Source organism: Lissotriton vulgaris, chromosome 5 (assembly GCF_964263255.1).
Source record: "Lissotriton vulgaris chromosome 5, aLisVul1.2, whole genome shotgun sequence".
Lineage (NCBI taxonomy): Eukaryota > Metazoa > Chordata > Amphibia > Caudata > Salamandridae > Lissotriton > Lissotriton vulgaris.
This window is the reverse complement of record NC_141693.1, coordinates 344,041,377-344,055,832: the sequence shown is the minus strand read 5'-3', so window position 1 is coordinate 344,055,832 and position 14,456 is coordinate 344,041,377. Positions and strand designations below refer to the sequence as shown.

The 14,456-nt window shown below is 46.4% G+C and overlaps 1 protein-coding gene across 1 annotated transcript in view; it reads right to left on the bottom strand.

Moving 5' to 3' along the window:
• The window catches only part of ESPN (espin), a 1,077,204-nt gene that overhangs the window by 156,784 nt on the left and 905,964 nt on the right, over positions 1–14,456 (bottom strand). The window lies entirely within an intron of this gene.

The window sequence follows — 14,456 nt, the reverse complement described above, 5'->3', positions numbered from 1 at the left end:
GTGAATGTCTATGCCATTATTTTTAATGTATATGTTGTTCTGAAATCATTACCTCATGTATTTCACATGTGCATTGATGTATTGCCTAATAAATATTTATACATATAAAACATTGAATTAATTTCACTTGAAATATTTGAGGGGAGACTAGAATCAATGCACTTTAATGTGTACTTGTAAAGTGCATGTTCATCACAAGAGGTACCATGGTACTGAATAAAGATCTTTCTTGTTACTCAAATCGACAGCACTCATTTTTTAGACACCGGAATGATAACTGAGGAATTGAAACATGACCATGAGGCCACACTGTGAAACAAATGGCAATGAGGGTGGGCCTTACCTAGGGAGGAGTACCTTTGTACTGGTAGCCTTGATTCTGCTGACTTAAAGTGCCCCACTGCCGTACTCCTGATGTGTGGCAGAAGTCGGCCAGGTGTGTTAAGGGTCCTGCCACTGGACGCTTGCATGGGCGCAGAGGAGAAGGTAACCCAGGAGTAATTGGGCTCTGCAACAGGCGGCTGCACACCCAGCAAACCACACCCCAGCTGCTGGGGAGCATAAAGAGTTACATCAACTGCAAGAGCACGGATGCACGGAGTGGCCACAAGGTGCCGCCCATGTTCTGCGCTCCCAGATCACCACGGAACAGTGGCATGTATGGCAGGCCGACCATCGCACTGTGCATGGCAACAAGGTTAAGCATCTTACCAGTAGGTGGCAGTGGCACCAATTCCAACTTCTCTTAGGAAGTATCCACAACACTATCCATCATGACACGTTAAGTATACCCTAGCACCCAGGACCATGTACCATGGCAGGACGTACTGATAAGTCGACCATGGCCAATGTACCAGCCATAGAACCATTTGTCACTACAGACCCTCCCACACACAGTATCCCAATGGAAATTATGGGTGGAGAGGCTAAATCTATATTTCACAGTGGTCAAGGATGAACAAAAGAGAGGACTGCTGTTGCACCTGGCAAGGGCAGACACATACAAACTATCCCATTCAATATAGAGGCGGGGCCCGGGCACACATATACCACCATGGTTGCTGCATTCAACATCCATTTCGAACCAATGGTGAAGGCATAACATGAGAGATTAATTTCTTGCCAGGCTTGACAAGAACCAGATCAGCAGATTTGTTCTACAGGAGAATAAAAGAACTAGCAAGCGCATGCCCCCTCAAGGATGGACCAGAAGAAATATGCGCACAATTTATCCAAGGATGTACATCCTCCAAACTAAGGGAACACATACTCCAAAAGCTGAAAAAGTCCTGATGCTTGGCTGTTCGAAGGAACTATTGCTGCCCCGAGCATTCCATATGGAAGCAGTTCTGCATAAACCATTAAACCCATCACCATGGTCACGTAAGTCCAAACACGAACAGCAGTGTCAGACACAACAAGGATGCTGTGGGTACTGCAGCGGCCCAAGACAGAGTCAACCTAAATGCCCAGCATTAGCGAGGAAATGTGCATCCCTTAGAAAACTAAACTATTTTGCCAAAGTCTGCTGCTGAAGTCAAAACCCATAGATCAGACCACAAAAGACATCGGATACAGTCATTAGCTCCCCAGGGGTTGAAGACGAGCAGGGTGACACGCACGATTTTACATCATAGGGCCCAGTACATAAATTTTTCATGGTCAGGCACATACGCCTGTGACCAGGTCTTCACAGAAATATCAGGTCATGGGAAGAACGACAAAGCTGACAACCATCATCGACATGGGAGTTTCCATAAACATTATAGCAAAGGGAACAGAAGAGAGGCTATCCAATGCCCAGTATGCAGACCAGCAAAAGTAAGGGTTTATAAAACTCATGCAATTTGAGCTTAGGCTCTATGGCATAAAGTTGGATGACATCCTAGCACAGTTCAAAGACTTATCTGAAGACATAGGGTTTCTGAAAGGCAAAACATTCACCCTGCACATACATCATTCATTCCAGCCAGTCGCTTTGAGACACCGGTGAATAGGTTTCCACCTTAAGCCATCATTCTGAAGCCCAAGCAACTAGAGGAGGTGAGACTATGCAGCTATCAAATGTCACCATTAAAAGAGAAAGGCACCATACCGCACGGTTGCCAGCGAACTGACTGGGGCAGGGTGGTTTGCAATAATAGATCTTCGCAGGCGAATACTACTACATCCTGCATCAAGCTACCTAACAACCTTTTCGATTTATATGGGCATCCTTATGTATAAGAGGCTTAACTTCTGGATATCCAGCACTGCCAAAGTGTTTCAGAACATGATTCAGGAGGTCCTGTCTGGCCTATCAGGAGTCATACATGTAAGTGATGATATTGTGGTCTATGATTCATCATTAAAGGAGCATAAAGTTCGGCTGAGGAGGGTGCAAAGACTTTCTAATTCTGTAACTCACATCGACTTTTACTCTGCTAAGCTGCAAATGCTCCTAATACTTGTGGGTCACTGCATTTAGAATACTTCAAGAGCATTTTATCTAGACATTCACCCGTATTTTAACTTCCTCGCATCGTCGTCACTGGCGCTCAAGGGAGCATTCTGATTGATTCAGGAGACGCCAATCAACAGTATGGTGGGCAGAGCCTGACAGAGCTAGTAGCCTCTAAATGTGCAAGCCCGCATGCGCCTATCCGCTTCCAAACTGCGGGCAGGGCTAGCCCCCCTGTCCATCTCATCCCAAGTAATTCTCTTTCTTCAACTATTTGGAATCTTGTAAGCACCTTGCTCCTTACTGTGGCCACATTTGAGACCCATCTTTTATCGAGGGCCCATTATCTAGCATAATGTGAAAAAGCTAGTTTGGTCTTCCAGTAAAGACTTCCTTAGCTACTATCCAGGCCCATAGTCCCCATAATAATTCATTATTAGTTGGGCTTATTAATGCACCTGTTTCTTAGCAAACAGGCACAAGAGGTCCACAACTTGATCGAGGACCTCCATTTAGATTTTCTTTTTATCACAGAATCCTGGCTTAAATACTCGTGTAATTCAGATACTGCCCTGGCTCTTCCACCAGGGTACCCTATCCTTAGGCAAGACAGAGATAGGAGACGCGGAGGCGGGCTTGTCATCGTTTTCCATGATACATTTCAGTACTGCACTTTCCAACTAAATTCCCTGAAAGGCGCAGAAAGCCTAGGCTTTTGTTTTAAGATCAGCCATGCTCAATCTTTTTCAGGCGGTCTAATCTACCGTCCTCTGGCCCCTGAATCTACTTTTTTTAGACTCCTTGGGAGAAGCACTGGCATCCCTTCTACTTTGATATGCAAACTTACTGTTCTTGGAAACTTCAATTGCCACCTTGATATTAGCAATAATCCTGCTGTGTCCAGTTTAATCAATACCTTAAACATTTGTGGCCTTAATTAGCTAGTAACTTCTCCTACGCATATCAGAGGACATACCCTGACATACTCTGATCCCCCTTAGAATGTTGGTTAACCCAGACAGTCCACCCCTCTCCACCACAACGACGGCACTCATACTGTACGCAAATTGGGCAAGTTGATGACTGACACCAACCTAACCTCACATCTTTCCACCTCTGCTCAGTCTCCCACAGGAAATTTAGCTACAGATCTTACTTTATTCAACAATTTGATTACTAAGACAGCAATGATCTAGCCCCTGTAACATCTGCTAAGAAGCACAGATCCCACCCTTCAGCTCCATCGTTCTGTCCGATTGTAGCAAAGCAACGGCTGTTCTGAAAACAATTAGAACGTAAATGGCGACGAGCATACAACCCCGAGAACGTGAACGCAAATGGCGACGAGCATACAACTCCGAGGACGTGCTTCGATTTAAGACAGCCCAGATTAAGGCAGCCAAAAAAAGCATGCTTTACTACCCAGACCGAAGAGGCCCTGTTTGATCCTAAAATTATCTTTAATATCTCAAAATCTTTTTTAAATCCGAATTCATTAGCTAGGGACATTGCCCCTTCCCAAACTCTATGCGATCAGATCTCTTCCTTCTTTGAAGAAAAAATACAGGCAATTAACAGAAGCTTTTCAACATGACAGTCATTGAACCTCTGCAAAAAAAGCTGTTGCAGACCCTACCACACTCTCTAACCTCTGCCACATCCCATTGCTTCCTGCATTTATCAAAATCCTTGAGAAACTAGTTAATGGCCATTTAATCTCCTGTCTGGAAAATTACAATGTGCTATATCCCTGACAATCCAGCTTTCACCACAAACATTCCACTGAATCAGCTCTGCTGGAAGTTCTGGACACCATAAAACAGACCCTGGACTGATGAAAGAATGCAGTGTTGATTTTACTTAATCTCTCCACCAAGTTTGATACCATTTTACACTCCATACTCCTTTAGCAGATCAAGCACGGTGGCGAATCTCATAAAGCCCTGGCATGGATAAAATCTTTTTCTAACCAGTCGCAGACTACTGTGCCGTAACGAAGCTTGAGGGGGTCCCCACTGCAGGGTACATGGTTGGGCCGCCTCCGGACACAATCTGGAGCTCTCGGGCCGAAGTGTGGTGCTGAGGAGACCCCCTGGAGGTTAGGGGCCCCCCGCACCACGGGGCTGCGGGGGGCCTGTGTTATGCCCCTGGCAGACTAGCAGTCACACTTGGTCCTTTTTCCTCAAATGAAAGATCTGCAGTATCAGGAGTTCCTCCCAGCTCATCTCTCAACTCTGCACTATTTAATATATACATGGCCCCCTTAATCTCCCTGATAGCTTCTTTCAGAATCGCAATTACATCATACACTGATAATGGGGAACATCCTTTACAACGCTGATGTTACACCGCAGTTCCCTTACGACGCAACTTTTACAACGCAAGTTGTAACAACGAATTGCGCTGGGGGACGCTCCAGGATAGTAAATAGTTTAATTTACTACCCAACTCCTTACCTACTATCCACGGGGACTGGAGTTGGAATAGTAAATTAAACTATTCACTATCCAGCCCCCAATAACGCAAGTCGTGGTAACAACTTGCGTTATAAAACATGAGTCGTAAAGTACTGCGATGTAAAACATCGCGTTGTAACGACATACATCCACTGATAATATGCAGCTGAGTCTTTCCCTGGACAAGTTCACAGTTCCCTTTGCTCAGAAGTAAATTTCAAAAACTATTTAACTGAATTTATCCTGCGAATACAATCAAACCACCTGAAATGCAACACAGATAAAACAGAGATCCTGCTATTTGGGAAATCTAATCTTTTCTTCCTGACCCAGTGGTGGGCGAATTCTGTGCTCCCCACCTCCAGCCACAGTTGAAGTTGGGAGAAACTTTGCAATCAAATTTGACACCTCCCTCTTGCTCCGATCTCAAGCTATTGTAGTGGCAGGAATGTGTTTCAACCTATTTAAGTCTCTAAGAAAGTTATTTGACTTTTTCTAGCTGCCAGGAAAAGTCGTTTTTGCTCTCAACACTTCCAGGCTTGACTATTGTAATAGTCTCTAACCAGGAGCTTCAAAAAGAACACTCCACAAACTCCAGATGGTACAACATGCGGCAGGTAAACTTATGCTAAATCTCCCCAGACGGAGGTCTGCTTTCGCTGCTCTAAGAACTCTACACTGTTTACCGGTACACAAAAGGATCCTCTTTAAGATCCTTATACTGGTCTTAAGAGCATTCTCAGCCACCGGACCCAAATATCTGACTGCCATATTTACACACTACACAACCACAAGAACTCTGAGATCCTACAGTGTGAATCTTCTCATATCCCCTCTATTTAGACTAAAACCCCGAAGTGGCAAATCCTTCTCAGTTCTAGAATCCAAGGCATGGAACCAACTCCCCAGCAGCCCTCTGTGTTTCACATAATCAGAAGCCCTATTCAAAAAGCTCTTCAAGTCCTGGCATCTGATGCACTCTGCTATTCCCTTATTTAGCTATTTTCCATATTTTCTTCCTCTTTCTCTGTGAATCAGAATCAGTTTCAGTGCCAGGAAGCTCCATTGTGAGTGAAAGTGTGCTTTATAATTTTCAAATTCATTTATTCATTTAGAGAATGCTACACAAAGAAAAATTAGAGTTCATGAGAAACTGAATTCGTATTTCAAGTACCAGTTCTTAACTGCAGGAGTTGCCCAGACCCCACCAAAGTTCAAGAAGTCCAAACAGCTCCAGCCCCATCCTGTGTGTAGGAAGTCCACCACTGCCTCAGAATGGTAAAATACTGCAGGAGATTCATCATGGACCTGACCAACCTCACAATAAGGGAACTAACCAAAGCCTATAAACTATTGGTCTGGGAGGTTTCTCGTGAGGAAACATTTCAACAAACCAAGAAAGCACTGTCTGCGGACACCATCATAGTATACCTTAATCCATCTCAGGATAACAAAGTATCTGTTGGCACCAGCCTAGTGGCCTGGGGGCCGCATTGTCACAAAGGTAAGACTATGGGGAGTAGGCCCACAAGGCACCATGGCATATGCCAGGCGAGTGCTGACCACTACGAAGCAGGGCTAAAAAATATCGGAATGGGCCATCTCTTTCACCTGTATGTATAGGGGCACCTATTTGTGGGACACACTGATCACAAATGCATAATTTCCTTGTTTCAAGGGTCGGTGTCCAAACATCCGCTGCACATTGAGAAGTGAATGAATGAATGAATGAATGAATGAATGAAAATATTTATAGAGCGCACAATGGCCAAACGGCTTCCTGGCGCTGAGAGCTCTAGAGAACAGAACAGACAGGGCCGAGGAGGTTAGCGGGGATAGGCCTGGGCAAACAAAAATGTTTTAAGCGCTGTATGGAAGTGTGAAAAGATAGGGATAGAACGCATAGAAAGAGGGAGGGAGTTCCAAAACCGGGGTGCAAGGACAGAGAATCTAGTTCCACCAGTGCGAGTTTTGCGGAAACGGGGAGTCCACCAATGACTAGAATACCCCTTCAAGGTGGAATATAAACAAGGTCTCAGAATCCAGGGGACTATTTGTCAAGACACCTCTATGAAGCGACTGCTCAAGAATAGGTAATGAAGAACATATTGTTTTTTAAAAGGTACCAAGGTGAAGGTCCAGAAGACTTGGAACACAGGCGAGAAGAGGAGCGAGCAAATGAAGAGGACACAGTACTAAATGACCTTGGGCCTCCATCACTGGCAGGGGGGGCATCCCCGGACAGGCGGACCAAGATAGGCAACTCAAGTACAGCATCCCGCACCCCTGAGGCCAGGAGTGTAGGAGACTCTCCAATAACTTAAAATCAGAGAATGCTCTCTCAGTAGCATCTGAGACATAAACTTGCATGTAATGTTGTGGTATGCTCTTGGAGTGAAGGGAACATACCACTATATAGGTTTGTCTGTGGGCTTCCACGCCTGGAAGCAGGGTAGTATTTGGTATGACCCGGATGTGACAAAGTAATGATAATAAATAATCCGCCTGGTTCTAGTGTCCGGCGGTTAACCGCTCACCAATCCTATGTGAGTGTCTCATTACTGCTGTCCTGACTCCCCACTCTTCATGCGGTATGGCCACAGAGCAGGGTAGATCCTTTAAGAGAGGAGCATTTACCCTTCACTAGAGGCATGCTTATTTGGCTTTAAAACGGTTTCCAAGTCAGTCTGCTGGGGAGTGGCTTACATGCACACAACACCTGAGTACTTTCTCGCTCATGAAAGTAGCACTCAATACTGATTAGCCTGGTGATGTCAAACTCCATTCTTTAAACTGTTGCCCTGTGGTATGTCCAGTTTAGCACACAGGACCCATGATTTTGATGACACTTTTATCTAGTTCTGGCTGTTCGCTCTTCATTATTTGAGAACTATAAAAGTGGCAGCTCGCACAGGTAAGAGCGGTTGGGTGGGGCGGAAGTCGACAGATAACGGGCTAAGTAATAATAAATAACTTAATAAATAAAACCACTTACTGTGCAAACCATGATGCCGCCGCGGTGATGTGGCGAGCGCAAAGTAAGTGGTTTCATTTATCTATACTACTATGATAAAGAGAGAACACAAACCTTTTGGCAAGGTAAACTCGGGAACCACAGCGCCAATCCACACACCCAATACATTGCTGTAATCCTCAGGGTGTGCAGATGGACATAGGCAATAGAAAATAAAAAAAAACGTAAATTTAAAAATATTACTTTAAAAAAAAAGTAGTGCCCTGAAAGTAGCTCCGGCCGCGACGCTGCGCTGGCCGCAACGTACGTGATGACGAGAAGGAGCGGCGGTGAAGTGAAGAGCGCGGGGAGGAGCGGCAGCTCAGGTGCGTCATGACTAGGAGGAGCGGCGGTGAAGTGAGGAGCGCGGGGAGGAGCGGCGGCTCAGGTAAGGCTCTGGGACACGGGAAATGTCGGGGCAGGAGGGAGCGGTGCGGGAGGTTGGCCCTGAACAAATGCGGCTGAGGTAAGGCTCAGGCTCTGGGGGCAGCATTTCAGGCTTGCATGCAGTCCTGCCCTCGCCCCAGCCCGCCACAACATTGTCCGGGACACAGACAATGTCGTGGCGGGCGGGGGTACGGGGCGGGAGTGCAGGCAAGCCTGAAATGCTGCCCCCAGCCCCCTTCTGCCCCGGGCAACGCGGGGGCGGGCTGCTAGTTTATTCATATATTACTTATCCCGTCGAGGTCCACCTCCCCCACGCCGCTCCGCCCCTGCCTCGCCGCTCTCACCTGTGAGAGCTGCTACTGACTATAATCGGTTCAAGTAAACCTACGCGTACCGGAAGGCATAGGGCTTTTACTTTAAATTCCACAGCTGGGTCCAAAGTGTGTACATTGGCACAGGGCCACTTATCAGTTATTAAATATTGCAGGCAACATATTCTGTATATATTTTCTTCTTCATAATAGCCTTTCCCACGTCGTCGATAAGTCCCTCTATGGACCTGTATGTCTGTCCAGTGGTCGCTGTTAATCAAGTAAAGATTTCTCTATTTTTATTTATTTATTTGATAAATGCAGTTTTCAGCGAATGATCCGAAAAAATGTTACGCCTAAAGGCGCACATACCTAGCATTTAGTTTTTAAAACACACGGACGGGCCAATGTGAATTATTTTCACCCTTACATTCGAAAAGGATTTTTATTTTATTATCTGCGAGTCTTCTTGATCTGGAAACGGACAATCTAATAGGATTTGTTGTTGTTGTTTTTCGCTGCTCTAAGAACTCTACACTGTTTACCGGTACACAAAAGGATCCTCTTTAAGATCCTTATACTGGTCTTAAGAGCATTCTCAGCCACCGGACCCAAATATCTGACTGCCAGATTTACACACTACACAACCACAAGAACTCTGAGATCCTACCATGTGAATTTTCTCATGTCCCCTCTATTTAGACTAAAACCCCGAAGTGGCAAATCCTTCTCAGTTCTAGAATCCAAGGCATGGAACCAACTCCCCAACCCTCTGTGTTTCACATAATCAGAAGCCCTATTCAAAAAGCTCTTCAAGTCCTGGCATCTGATGCACTCTGCTATTCCCTTATTTAGCTATTTTCCATCTTTTCTTCCTCTTTCTCTGAGAATCAGAATCAGTTTCAGTGCCAGGATGCTCCATTGTGAGTGACAGTGTGCTTTATAAATTTCAAATTCATTTATTCATTTAGAGAATGCTACACAAAGAAAAATTAGAGTTCATGACAAACTGAATTCGTATTTCAAGTACCAGCTCTTAACTGCAGGAGTTGCCCAGACCCCACCAAAGTTCAAGAAGTCCAAACAGCTCCAGCCCCATCCTGTGTGTAGGAAGTCCACCACTGCCTCAGAATGGTAAAATACTGCAGGAGATTCATCATGGACCTGACCAACCTCACAATAAGGGAACTAACCAAAGCCTATAAACTATTGGTCTGGGAGGTTTCTTGTGAGGAAACATTTCAACAAACCAAGAAAGCACTGTCTGCGGACACCATCATAGTATACCTTAATCCATCCCAGGATAACAAAGTATCTGTTGGACCAGCCCTAGTGGCCGTATTGTCACAAAGGTAAGACTGTGGGGAGTAGACCCACAAGGCACCATGGCATATGCCAGGCGAGTGCTGCGGAGCAGGGCTAAAAAAAATCGGAATGGGCCATCTCTTAAACCTGTATGTATAGGGGCACCTATTTGGGGGACACACTGATCACAAATGCATAATTTCCTTGTTTCAAGGGTCGGTGTCCAAACATCTGCTGCACATCGAGATGTGAGTCCACCAATGACTAGAATACCCCTTCAAGGTGGAATATAAACGAGGTCTCAGAATCCAGGGGACTATTTGTCAAGACACCTCTATGAAGCGACTGCTCAAGAATAGGTAATGAAGAACATATTGTTTTTTAAAAGGTACCAAGGTGAAGGTCCAGAAGACTTGGAACACAGGCGAGAAGAGGAGCGAGCAAATGAAGAGGACACAGTACTAAATGACCCTGGGCCTCCATCACTGGCAGGGGGGGCATCCCCGGACAGGCGGACCAAGATAGGCAACTCAAGTACAGCATCCCGCACCCCTGAGGCCAGGAGTGTAGGAGACTCTCCAATAACTTAAAATCAGAGAATGCTCTCTCAGTAGCATCTGAGACATAAACTTGCATGTAATGTTGTGGTATGCTCTTGGAGTGAAGGGAACATACCACTATATAGGGTTGTCTGTGGGCTTCCACGCCTGGAAGCAGGGTAGTATTTGGTATGACCCGGATGTAACAAAGTAATGATAATAAATAATCCGCCTGGTTCTAGTGTCCGGCGGTTAACCGCTCACCAATCCTATGTGAGTGTCTCATTACTGCTGTCCTGACTCCCCACTCTTCATGCGGTGTGGCCACAGAGCAGGGTAGATCCTTTAAGGGAGGAGCATTTACCCTTCACTAGAGGCATGCTTATTTGGCTTTAAAACGGTTTCCAAGTCAGTCAGCTGGGGAGTGGCTTACATGCACACTCCAACACCTGAGTACTTTCTCGCTCATGAAAGTAGCACTGAATCCTGATTAACCTGGTGATGTCAAACTCCATTCTTTAAACTGTTGCCCTGTGGTATGTCCAGTTTAACACACAGGACCCATGATTTTGATGACACTTTTATCTAGTTCTGGCTGTTCGCTCTTCATTATTTGAGAACTATAAAAGTGGCAGCTTACACAGGTAAGAGCGGTTGGGTGGGGCGGAAGTCGAAAGATAACGGGCTAAGTAATATTAAATAACTTAATAAATAAAACCACTTACTGTGCAAACCATGATGCCGCCGCGGTGATGTGGCGAGCGCAAAGTAAGTGGTTTTATTTATTTATTCATATAATATTACTTATCCCGTCGCCCGTCGATGTCCTCCTTGTAGTGACCCAGACCCAGAGTCACAGTCAGCAGTCTAGTGTTTCTTGTATGCCCTACACTAAACACCCACCCACCACTGATGTCACTGGTCAGGTGACACAGTTCTAATAAAAGAGGCCGAGCGCACGTGCTCTAGGCCAGTTGTACCCTATAGCTAACTGTGTCTGCGTCAGTCCTTTGCAGCATGGGGGCCCAGGGCCCCCAACACAACACTCCTCCCCCACGTCGCTTCCACCCTGCCTCGCCGCTCTCACCTGTGAGAGCTGCTACTGACTATAATCGGTTCAAGTAAACCTACGCGTACCGGAAGGCATAGGGCTTTTACTTTAAATTCCACAGCTGGGTCCTAAGTGTGTACATTGGCACAGGGCCACTTATCAGTTATTAAATATTGCAGGCAACATATTCTGTATATATTTTCTTCTTCATAATAGCCTTTCCCACGTCGTCGATAAGTCCCTCTATGGACCTGTATGTCTGTCCAGTGGTCGCTGTTAATCAAGTTAAGATTTCTGTATTTTTATTTATTTATTTGATAAATGCAGTTTTCAGCGAATGATCCGAAAAAATGTTACGCCTAAAGGCGCACATACTTAGCATTTAGTTTTTAAAACACACGGACGGGCCAATGTGGATTATTTTCATCCTTACATTCGAAAGGATTTTTATTTTTAGGTCTCGGAACTGCGAACAGATTGCGAAGCAATCTGTCGTTCCGAGACTCTATTGTAATCATTCTGGCTTTCAAGGAGTCAAGGGAGACAGACAAGTGAGGTGCACGCGCAACCTTGGAACTGGGATCAGGTCGCGCGCGCTTCCTGTCTCCCATGGCTCCTTGGAAGCAGACTCACACGCACGCACACACATACAGACCCCCCCCCCCCTCGCCGCACATACACACACTCTCACACACACATACAGAGCATCCCCCCCTCGCCGCAGCGCATGCGCACTCACACACAGAGACCCCCCCCCCCCCCTTCCTACCTCGTCTCGGCGTGTCTTTGCGCTCCATGGTGACGTTCGCCGAATGAGGGTGAGCACTGGACAGACTGTCTTGGCCAGGGGCGTAACACAGGCCCCCGCGGTGCGTGCGGGGGGGGGGGGGGGGGGCTCGCGCTCGCGCTCCAGGGGGCCCCTCAGCCAAACAACCACGTAAAACTCCACACATCCGATCTTTCTCGGATGTGTGGAGTTACGTACGTTACGTTCGCATTGTTGGAAGCGCAGGCGCCTCATCATAAATTAAATGGTGCGCGTGCGCGGCCGCATTTGCGCGGTGTTTACCCTTAGGTGGCTGGTCCGTCTCGTGCGCATACCACTTTGCGCTATTTAAAGTGCAATTCCCGCCCGCGGCTGTCACACATTGAGCAGTGGTTGCTGCGGGCGGGGGGTGACCTCACGTCCTGGAAGGAAGTGAGGTCACATTTAACCAGAAAGTGGCGGGGAAGTTACTGGAGTGTGCTGTCCACGTTTCTGGCCGGCGTCCACCGCATTATAAACTAAATGGCCGTCAGTGAAGTGCCTACGCATATACCCGGCGTCATGGCCGCTCATGAGAGGCCTCGTGCGGGGAGCCGAACTGCAGTGCTGTGCTGTGGCCGTGCACCACCGGGACCGAACTCACGTTCAGACACAGTCTGACGATGCTAGTCTGGAAGAAGGAATATTCTGTCCAATTTAAACAGACCAAGGGGAATGCCAACGTTCGAAAAAATGGTTAACAAACTGTGTGGAGTGACACAGGAACATCGGCTTAGAGAGTTAACATTACGTATTCAGGTAAGACCATGATTTTCATACTTTTTTTGCAAGTGCTGGATCTGCGTCATGATGCTGAATAATAAATAATAAAGAGAGCGGCCTTTTATGACACTGGCAACATTAGTGCATTTAAGTCTGATACCCACTCACCTTGGAATGTGCGTGTGCGCGGGAGTGCTCGATTCACTAGCTCAGTGCTTTTTGTAAATGAGGCATTCTTAATAGTGAAAGTTTAGCCTTGAAATAGTAGTGGCGTCCAGTTTAAGATTTGCCGGGCTTTGGCCCAGCGTGGTTGCGCTCCTCATGGAGTCAAAACCTGTGTGGGGAGTGGGAGGATATCTTGCAGGTGCTTGTACTGCCACTAACTTAATTATCTTTCAAAATGTTTGAGGGATAGAGGGGGGTCACTCTGGGAGCCGCAAACTGATCGATTGAATGAATGAACCTTGGCCAGAGTACCGTCAATTCCTACAGGCCCAGGCATTGGCGCTGCTGCACTCCGATGTAAAATTATAGGACAAGACATCTCGTTCCTAAACTAGACACGTGCTCGCCTCTTGTGTGTATGGGGTTGAGGGGCCCGTGTCCTATCATGGTGAGAGCAGGCCGTGCTGAGTACCTTTAACAGGCGAATGGCTCTCTCACCATGACTTTAATCTACAGCGGCGCTGTACATACAGTCTGCAGAGAAGAGCATCATCTCTGTCACTAGGCCGGCCTGCCAGCACTCTCCAAAATTCAACTGCCTCCTGTCTCCACATGACAGCGACACTGTCCGAGTGTCTGCAGCCAGAACTGTGACTCCACATACAGTTCAGCTACAGCGGCAGTCCAAAGCGCAGAAGGCATTATTTTCCTAGCACTGAGACTTGGTAAAAGAAAGATAACATTGGGGATTAATATTGCTGCTGTTGAGAGGTCAGAGTTTTGTCTTCTGGCAATTTTTAATCTCGCCATAAAGTAACACAGAGGGTTAATGTGCTCCTGCAAAGAACGTGTCCCATCATATAACAGAACTCTATTTTATGTGGATAGGCATTGTTACTGCTTTTGTCACAGGGATCCCTTTGTTACTTGTGGTTCAACCCACCTGGCGCAGAGGTGAGGGGTTGAAGGGTGCTGTGTATTTATAAATAATAGGGTTAAAAGCACTTGCAACAGAGTTCCTTAGAGTTTCTCGTTGATCAAATGGAGTACATTTTGATAATTGTCTGTTTCCATGGACTTTAACACTTGATTTTAGTCGTGAGAAAGTGTCACTCAGTCGTTGAATGTCACTCATAATTATATTGAAATTGTAAAATGTCACACATAAGCAATTTAAAACCTTGGCAGCTATGAGTGCGCGTGAGGTGAGGTGAGCCGGCTGAGAGGGACCGTGCGGCCCAGGACGGACTCGTGCAGCCTT